The following is an 11,195-nucleotide window of genomic DNA, read 5'->3' on the forward strand; positions in this document are numbered from 1 at the left end:
AGATTGACTCGGAATGACCCGAACTCCCGCGTTGATCAGACTTACCCGCATATGCCGCGCCTGAGCTGCCCAGCCTGCCTGCTCGCATCTCGAAGCCTCGTGTTGCATCCCGAGGGTAGCGTCGCACGCCCTGTCGCGTCCCGAACCTGCCCAGCGTAGCATCCCGCTGACCGCGGACCTGCTTACAGGCCGTCCCCGCATCCTGCCGTCGGTCGCATTCCTGCTCGCTGACTTCCGCTACCGCCGACCACTGGCCCACCGCTGGTGCAGACATTCCGCTACCGCCGACCGCCGGCCCACCGCTAGTGCAGACATTCCGCTACCGTCATTGCTGTGTTTGCAGGTCAGGTAGGGTTGACCCGAACCCGAAGCGGTACAAGTTTGGGTTGGCCCAAATAGTGCCGAATCAATTCCGAGTTCGATCCGAACTTTACCCATGACTCGAAATTGACACCCATTAAGATTACAATAAAAAACAGTAAGAAAAATAAGAAAAAAAATTATAATTCTAGAAAAAGAAACTAAGCATTAAAGCTTAAAAACATCTAAAAATAGTTCAAAGAAAATAAGAAACTCCTAAGGGACTTGAATAGTTTATTAAGCTCATCCAATGCTACTGAGATAATCCAAAGAACCAGGCACCATTCAAAAAAATGGCTACCCAGAACAACATCTGGCAGCCTCGCCTTGAAGCCATAAAGCAACAAACTCGATTAAAAGAGACAAATCCCTTGATTGCTGACCTTCCAAATTAAAAATTGGTTGCGAGGAGGAACCAGCCAAGATAAGAATTAAGTAAAAACAAGTTCATTATAGTCCAAGTAAACAGCCAAAACTTAGGCTTCGTTTGGGACGGTTTTCTTACTGCTTATTAAAACAACTTTTTAGTACAAAAATTAAAATTTTTGTACTAAAAAACTGCTTTAAAAAACAGTAAAATACTTGATATTATGAGATGATTTCCAAGAAACAATCTTTACAACAATAGCATTCTTAATCAACCAATCAATTGTTACCACACATTTATGATTCACAGCAAATCTTTTATAATTCCATTCTCTCCACAAGGAATATATAGAGCAGCAGATGATCAGAAAAAATAAATTCCTTTGGATTCTTCTCCATATTAGAATTCATAATAAAATCAAATACTTGAAGAAAGTTTGGTCTGAGCATAAAATGATTCAAATTTGCTATCAATCCAGAAATTATAACGAAAGAATAATCACACTTAAATAAGAGATGATTATGATTTTTCTGAGCTTTAACACATAAAATACAAGTTTGAGACACATTTAAATTTCTTTGGGCTGTTGTTTACATTATTTGGAGAGAGAGAAATGGGCGGAAATTTGCCAATTATACTAAAAGCATCACGACCATACAAGCCCTGATTAAACAGGTGGTTGCTATTAAGCTTACAAGATGGAAAAAAAGATGATATTGCTTGGTATTTATATTGTCTTTCAAAATGGGGTCTGTTGGCACCCCGGGTTTGCTGTGTTATTGCTCCATTTTTCTCAAAAGGGGTATCAATTTGGATATATTCTACAATTTGGTTTGTTGACTGGGGGAGATATGTGCATATTTCATCCTCCCCCCAGGACGGCGAAATTTGCAACATTTTCATATTTGATGGCATTTTTGGCAACCGGGGGCCGTTCATCTTGAGGATGCATTTCTGATTAACCCTGAGTCCGTCTTCGATTCTACCCCAACTGCTTTGGGGTTTTTTTATTTTTTGGCTGGTTCTCATGCAGTTTTTGTTGGAGATCAGTTTCTTCCTATCTTTTCATGCATATGAAAGAATACAATTCCTCCTTAGATAAATCATCATAAAAAGCTGCATGAAACATTTTAAAAGGAGAAAGATTCATCCCTCCCCAAGAAACACAAGTATCCAGAGATTGTATATAATAATATTTTGAAGCTTTAATTTAATTAAAAAACTATTTTTAGATATCAAAATAAATTTTTGAAGTAATAAAAATTTTTATTTTTTAAAAATTACCTTACAAAAAATCTCAAATAAATACTCAAAATATTAATAATCTCAATCTCTATAACATATAATAAGTTACGCGATGAAAATTTTACCAATGCAAAATTATTCTCATTTTGAGATTCATTACACTTGGTGGTAAAAGTTTGACGAAAATGCAAATTTGACAAAAAAATTGATAGAATTGAATACAATATCAATATTTAAAAGGACTTATTTTATAAAGAAACATGATAATCATCAAAATTAATTGAAAAATCTTAGATTAATAAAAATTTAAATATGAGCAAATACATTAAATTAAATGGCATTTTTTGAAATGCATCAAATTATTTGGTGCAGTGAGAATACGCCATTTAATTTGACGCATTACAGATAGAAGAAGGGGGAGAGAGAGAAGTGAGAGATGAAGAGAGAGGAAGATGGCGGTGGAGAGAGAGAAGGGAGATTGGGGAGAGATACCACAATGAAGATAGAAAATTAAATAATAATTAAATATTTAAATTAGTATTTTAGCTGATTTTTAAATATTTATGTAGTTTAAAAATGCATATATTTAATAATTTAAACTAATAATATATAAAACGTTTAAGTTTTAATTAAATATAATAATTTATAAAAAAAATTATTTAATAAATTATTTAATTTATATTATATTTATTTTAAAAATGGAAACCGAAAAATTGATTTCATGTGGTTAAATTGAATTAGAAAATGGTTATTATTTTATTTAATATTTTTGCATATACCTAAAAATATGCCTTTTAAAAATTATTTTTAATTTTTAAATAAATATTTAAAAATCAGTTTAAATAATAGTTAAATATCTTAAAATATGTTAAAATAGTAAATACTAATTTAAATATTTAATTATTAATTTAAATATTTAACTATTATTTAACTCTCTCTCGATTATTATATCTCTGCCCCCTCTATCTCCCCTCCTCTCTCTCTCTCTTTCTCTCTCTCGGCTGCCATCTCTCTCTCTCACGTGCCTCTCTCTCCCCCTTCTCTCTATAGTCGTGAGTGTAATTCACCAAATTAAATGGCGTATTTTCACTAATCCAAATAATTTGATACTTTTTAAAATGCACCATTTAATTTAATTGTAATTGCTCATATTTAAATTTTTATTAATTGATGCTCCATTTACTAATTTTGATGATTATCATGCTTATTTATAAAATAGGTCCTATTTAAAACACAATTATATCACTATAAAGTGCTTAAATTTGATTATATCTATATCATTATAAAGTGCTCAAAGTTGATTATACACACACACACACAATTATATCACCATAAAATGCCCAAATCTGACTACATATATATACTCTTTAATGTCATGATTGAAGCCATTTTTATAAAATAATAACAAGTGTATTTTCAATTTGTAATTGTGAATCCAAGCTACAAAGCTTTGCATTGATATTCAACAATACATTTAATAAAATCAACATCACATCCGTTAAAGGCAACACGCCTATACAAATACTTGCAATATCTTTTAACATGTATAAGAGAAAACATCCACACATTCATACGTTATATATGCTTACCTCTGATTTTCAACGCAATAATATCATTAATCTCAAATGATTTGAAACGCCTAATAATTTTTACTATCACACCCCTAGATTTTGATGTGATCCAAACATAAGCATACATGATACATAGCAATAAAACTCAAATGAGTACCAAAAAAATAAATTCAAATTAAATTTGTTAAGTTTGAAGCTTCATGAATACATGACTAAGCACTATACTATATTCAAAAATTGATTAAAGCACTTCTTTTACTATTATTCAAAACTTATTATGATGTCATTGCTCAAAGCTTATTTTTAACCTTGATCCAACCATATTCAATACATGGTTGAAGGCTTTTCAACTATTATTTTACCCTAAATCCAAAATACAAAGCATGCTTTTAATAAACTTCAAAGCATATTCAATCATGTGTCAAATATATATATATATATATATATATCAATTAAGATTAAAATAAAATTTGAGCAATATTCAAAACGGGTAATCACCTATGTAATATCCTTCTAGATTTTGAGTTTAGGATGTAAATGCATAACATTAACCACTAAGCTTCAACAACAATCATTGGATAGTTGAAGATGGACAGAGATAAAAATGTTGCATTGAAACTCAACCATAGAATTATTACTCACAAATATGAATCACCATAGAAAAAGAAGACATTGAAAATACGAATAATCATTCAATTTCTAGCACGAAAAGTTATATAAACTTGAGCAACTCTTTAAAAATTGAGCTATTTTTGTTTGAAGGGAACTTTTTGGGCATATTTTTCTAAGAAACTAAATATTAGACATACTTCTCAAATTTTGGATATTATGGGGGATGTAAGCTCAAATTTCTCTTTGATTATAATTATATTAAAATGGCTTGAAAATTATTGAATTTACTTAAAATTAATATAAATTAAATTTCATATGAAGGACTAATTTTAAAGGTCATTCATATACAAATTATATTAAGATATTGTGACATTATTTTTTTATACAAAAAATTTGTGCTTGCCCCAAGACATATTTCTTTGACATTTATTATATTTAAATGCATTAAAATGCATCATAACAAACAAAAAATTTCAATACATTTAATTTGCATGCAATCAAATAACCCATAAATTTCTAAATTGCATGCAATTTTAATTACATTGAATTTGTTAAAATACATTGAATTTGTTAAAATGCAGGCATTTTAAAAACTTATATAACCAATTGGCTCCGAAAACTTGATTAAAATAAATTAAAAAAATTATTAGTTTATTTTATGATAAATATAATTTGTAAAATGGATAAATTTTTTTTATTGAGTTCTACTTAAAATAAAAAAAAATGTTTGAAATATTTTGATCAGATTTTTTTGTTAGGTTAAGTTTAAAATTAATTAGATTTACTTTAAGTTGATTGCAATAAAATTTTTAATTGATTACTTATATATTAGGCCCATCTTAGAGTAGATTCAATAGGTATAAACTCTATCAAATAATATTTTGCCCAAAATATCTTAATACCTAAAACTTTCTTTAAAATAAATTCAATGATACTGAGGGGCCATTAAAACCTAATTTTTTGGTTCCCATACAAAGAATTAGGTTACATAATACCTATATCTCTCATGTAAAATAAGAAAAAAAGAGCATTGCTTTAAAGATATGACATTTAACTCTAAAATTATACTTATTAAAAAGTTTATATTTAAAATAAAAATTTTAATTCTTCCATGGAGTGCATATAGTGAATTTGATTTATTGATTAAGTATGATTTTTATTGAATGATTCTATTTTGATTTGATCAATTCAAAATGATTAGATATTATAAAAAAAATCTTATAATCTACTAATTTTATAGACAATAATCTACATTAAGAGTAGATAATTATTAGAAATTTAAATTTGGCATGAATTTTGAGTTTGTTTAAAATTGACTTGATAAATTTGAAGTCGAGTCTTGTGTCAAATATTTGACTCAAATGTTTTGACCTAATTTTGAGCCTAGTTTGAATGGATAAAATTAGATTTAATTAGCTTCATTTGGGACAGCTTTCTTGCTGCTTTCTAAAGTAGCTTTCAAGTACAAACTTTTTTTAATTTAAAAAATTTTAATACTAAAAAGTTACTTTAGAAAGTAGCAAGAAAGCTATCCCAAATGAAAATTGAGTCTTAATGATATAAAATGATGTATTTTATAATAGTATATCATGATGTAAAAAGATTCTTGTGTTCAGGAAAGAAAAAGATGTAAGGATATTCTCTATAAATGTTAATTATTAAAATAATTATTTTTGAATAATATACATAGAAAATTAAATTAATTAATAATTAAGAATATACTAAGATATTATAAGTTGGATGCTATCAATAGTTGACCATCAATGATCTATCATGGATGCTACCACTAAAGTCTCTAATTATTAGGTGTTGTTTCGAAGCTCCTAATGTCATTAGTCTAACAGAGTTGACAAATCAAAACTCTAATATTGTAATTGTTAAAAATAATTCATACAATAATTTTGATCTAATGTTACTATTACTAAAAAAAATGATGAGATGTCGCAATCTTAGTATCAAGATTATTATCTCATTAAGAGTAGTTGAACATAGTAGGTGGTCAATGAAATAGTTGTTTGTAGGAGTTGCAAGAATTTTTTGAAGTTTTTCTTAGTTCCTATTTTGGTGATATGAAAATGGCAATAAAGTGTCACTATTTTAGGAGAAATGTTCATCTTCTCAAGAGCATTCTATCCCCACTAATGGTTTGCAATTAAATTACATGTAGATGTTGCTAAAATTTTGGTAAGTTGACATCTAGAGAAAAAAAAGACAAAAAAACTAAGATATTGCCGCATGAAATAAGGCTATAGAGTGCAACTTATGAGAGGAGTCAGCGAAAATATTTGACTAGTTTCTTGATTAGGTTTGATTTAGCTGCTTTGGTTGATATAGGATCTATCGTTTCTTGGAATCACATGACTTTGTCGTTAATATAATAACAAGAAGGGCATGAAGTTTCGATTGTAAATTTATTGAAATTGATATTTGCCTGATTTTGTAATTAATTTCTAAAAGTATTTTTTAACAAAGGCTTAATAGGCTTTTAAATTCTAAAATTTCTTAATAAAATTTAATGTCACTAAAATATCTTTTGTATCACGATTCTCCCTAATGTAATGTAATATTTTAATCATATCAATATCGATTAATTTAATTTTGATAACATTATAAACTATTTTAAAAATAATTCTTAAGATAATATTTTGAAGAGTTAGAAATCATCAATCTAACATATTTAGGTAATTTTCTATTAATTATAATAATTTTTCTGATATGCATTAAAATTAAGATTTTTTGTTGTTGTTGTAATAATTCATCTTAATTACTCCAATTTGACATTTCAGATAAATTATGAACTAAACAAAGTTATATTCTTTAAGATTTTGTTTGAGACTATTTTCTTTCTGCTTCTTAAAATAATTTTTAGTTTTCTTATTGCTTCTTAAAATAATTTTTTAATGAAAATTTATTTTAAGAATCATAAAAAAAAACAGTCCCAAAGAAAGTCTAACTCAATAACAAAATTTAATAAAATAAAAATATAGCAGTACGAAACATGTAATTTATTTTAGTATTATTGTTTAAAAATTATTAAACATTCGATGCATGTTTTTTTTTTAGAAATAAGCACGTTGACCACGTGGCTGAAGAAGGTTCATAGGACTATAGGAGGTTGCAGTCGTGGGCCCAATCCACCTCATTGTGTCTTGTGGCCCATACCATTATTAGGCGACATTATATTCTTCCTTTTGTTTTTTGCACGTTAGGGGCAGAAATGGAATCCCGTGGCCCCGCCAGTGTCTGAATTGTAAAAACCAAAATGTTTATGGCGTAAATAATAATTATGTGCGGTACCGAATAGCACACGTGTCGTCGGGCCTTTCCCATTCTCCCGGCCCCGGATTTTATAAATTTTCTGAAGCATTTTGTTATTTATATAAGCGGAGAATATTTGCTTTCTCAACTTATAAATGTGAAATAATAATGAATTGAAATTGATATTTTATTGATTTAATCCTTAAGGAAATACACTTCAATGATCTAACATTGTATATTTTTAACAAGGTTTAAAATTGCGTAAATAAGCTTCGAGGCGTTTTTCGTCCGTGAGGCGAGGCGTAAGCCTCGAGGCGGTCTGAGGCGTAAGCCTCACGGACACAGAATTGCGTAAATGAAAAATTAAGGGTTTTAACAGGAAAATAATGGCAATATTGTATTTTATAATAAAAACATCTAAATGATATATGAAAATAGTGGAAAGTAAGAAAGTAGATGCAATAAAATCATGTCCCAAAGTACAAAATCACAAAATATTAGTTTAACAAAACTCCCAAAGTACAAAAAACATATAAAATGCAATCATATCCCATCACTAAATGGGTATTCAAGGGAATCTTCTTCTCCAATTGTATCACAAGAGCCTTTAGTACGTAAGATTCATTCTTCTTCTAGCACTCTCCTTCATTAACTCCCTCCATGACGGCTCTCCTTTCAAATATGACACGAAAGACATACAAAAGCAGACACTAATGACAGTTTAAAAAGTGGAACCTATAAAAAGGAGGACAGAGCAAGATAAATCGAGCCAAAATACTATTGAAATTCAATTCTGTGCGCAGTGAATCGCCCCTGTACATCGTGGATCATCCTTGATAGAAATTACTTAACAATTGGAAATGAACCCAATGTGGCATTGGTACAAATTATTTTACTGTCGTACCCGATCATATATCCATATGAACTAAGTTCCGTCAGGTACGAACAGTTATTCCATGGGTCGATTGTCCGACAACTGCAGATACGGTTCTAAAAATTTAAGAGTCGCGTGCTACTTCGTCCTGGGGTGCATTGTAGGTTCGCTGGACAATTATGTCCAAGACTTGTATCAGGACGGTAGAATGTTTGTTCGACGGGATTAAGTATTAACTCAATTTCCTAGAAGGATTATTAACTGATTTAGTTTCTCACATACAAAAAATTTAGAGAAGTTTGGAGCTTATTTATTTTTAATATTTTTATATAGTTTAACTGGTATTTTGGAGGTATAATCAGGAGGCTATCATATGACTTCTCCTTTGGTTAATCAGTTATAACTAAGAAGTTCAAGCTCTCATCATGCGATAATCTTTTAATGTTGTTGCGGCTAAGAAGTGAATATGTTGTTTAATTGTTTGAATAAAGTTTTTTTTTCTCTGTCGAAAAACACAAGGTCCACTTTTTATGCTAATTTTGGGCATAATTTATCAACGTAGCCTGACTTTGTGAACATTTGTTGAAAATTGGGAGAGCTTATTGAAATATGAATTCCATGCTTTTCAATTATTCTTGTAAAAATTAAATATTCATTTAGCCATTTCAATTGTTGCTTCCATAGTTTTTTAAATATTGTACAAAATTTAATTTCTTTCATTTGGTGAGATTTGACCTATAGTCACGATTTAAAAACAGGCTAGTAGAGAAAGAGGCGAGAAAGAAGAGCAGAGAAAGAGAAAACTTATCCAAGTTTGTGTTTGAGGACTATAGTTGACTTTTATGTTTTTCATTTTTGCTTATATTCTAATAATTAGTCATATATAATTTGAGGATTATTTTAAGCATTTTTTTAGATGAAAGCATATCATTACAAAATACTAAAATCATTTTCTTGTACCTCATAGCTTAGATTTTTAGGCATAAAAATGGGTTTAATTATTGATATAATTAGGTTGAACTTCGATCTCTTGTTCGATTATGTTCTAATTGGTGATTGTTAAAGTCTACAATTTGAGTTAGATCAATTGTTTAATATAATTAGACTCATGTGTTTTGGTTAGTTTTGTATCATATATTAATTATGTTTGAATCTCACTTGAGCCTCATAATATCTGAAACTTAAATAAAACTATTATCTAATAAAAAGCTAAAGCATATTTTATTTCGAACATACAATCATGGTGCCCCAAAAATAAAGCTAGTGAAAAATAATCACTTCAGACATCATTAGCTCGTCTTCTTTGGAAAAATATAAAAAGTAGAATAGCTCATTCATGATGTTAATTCACATATAGGAACCACAAACAAAGCTCCACTCTTCTTTCAAGGCTTCAAATAACTCAAAGATAGACAAACCAACCATTTAAAACAAGAGCTAAACTTGCTCTTCCATTTAAAATATAAAAACATGAAAAAGCAGTCCTCATACAGAATCAGAAAATATTTAAATGAAAAGCAAATAGAAACATATGAAGTCAAAGTTAGTCAAACTTGTTATATCGTCATAACAACATGGTCTAAACATGTCATCTGACTTGTTCGCCTCTTTGTTAGATTATGATCATGCTAACAAGTGTGTAGAGCCTGAGCGCTTTTATTAGAAAGAGGGACCATTTTTTAGTAATGATTTTTATTATGAGGTTGCCATTTTAACCTAATGCAAAAATATTTTAATTTTACATTCAAGCAAACCAAATATTTCTAACTATTGGCATTGTTTATCGATTTCTTGTCTCTGGATGGATCTTCCTCGGCTTAACTTTTCTTATTCTCAATATTTTAAAATTATGAGGCGTTAGAAGTCATATAAATGATGCAATAATTTTTCTTATTTAGCTCTTGTAACCGAGAGGAAGTTAGATGATAGTTTATGTTTTTTTTTTTCATGGCTTAGTTTTCCTATTTTATGTTTGGCTGCTTTTTTTTTTCATCAAGGAAATTTGATAATTTAAAAAGCTTAAAATATTATTTAACTCAATATTAACAGTTAAATATTTGAGATATTAATTCCGCTGAATAGTTTGAAATGTAAATAATTCCTAGGCATATTTGGTTCCTATGCTATGTTTTGCTTTAGGATGCAATGAGGTATTTTTCAGATCAAATGCAGCACACAGCTTAAGAAGCTCATGAATGCTTATAGTTCTTTCGAATAAACTCGATTAGATTGTGGTAATTAGTTGGTTGGGCCCAATTGAGTAATTGTGACCTCGATTTTGCTCGAGCACTTTCGTTCGACTTGATTGACCTTGTCGAGCCCAATTCGAGCTCGATTGATTCGAATCGATTTCAATTTGAATTTGATTTGATCAAATTGATCGGACCTAACCCATTTTAAATCAAGACAATTTAAGCCAAATTTGCATCCAAACCCAACTCAAATCAGCCTAAATTAATCCTAAATAAATTCCAATCTATTTTATTTAATTTGAATTATTTCCTAAAATCCGGTAATGGCATCGAACGGCTCTGATTCCCTAAAATGCGAGGTCGACCAGTTTTCCGCAGTATTCAGTCGCGTCAGGCCCGATTCGCTCGCGAGCTCTCTCTTGATTTTTCGCACACGCCCCGTCTCCCACGACCTCATCCGTTCTCCCTTCTTCCTCTCGGCCGAATCGGTCCCAAGGAGGAGACCGAAAATCTCCTCTCTTTCTTCAGTCTCTCCATTCCGGACTCCAGGACCGATTTCCAGACGCCTGGATCGGCTCCTCTTCCTTGCAAGGTGAGTATTTTCTTCCCCTTCTCCTCATCTCCATGCTTCCATTTCTTCTTCTCAACCTTTTTTTTTTTTTCTTCTCTCTTCCTGGCTTTCTTCTTGCATTTCCTTGAATTCTCATCCAGATCTC

Source organism: Dendrobium catenatum, unplaced genomic scaffold (assembly GCF_001605985.2).
Source record: "Dendrobium catenatum unplaced genomic scaffold, ASM160598v2 fragScaff_scaffold_579, whole genome shotgun sequence".
NCBI classification, from domain to species: Eukaryota; Viridiplantae; Streptophyta; class Magnoliopsida; order Asparagales; family Orchidaceae; genus Dendrobium; species Dendrobium catenatum.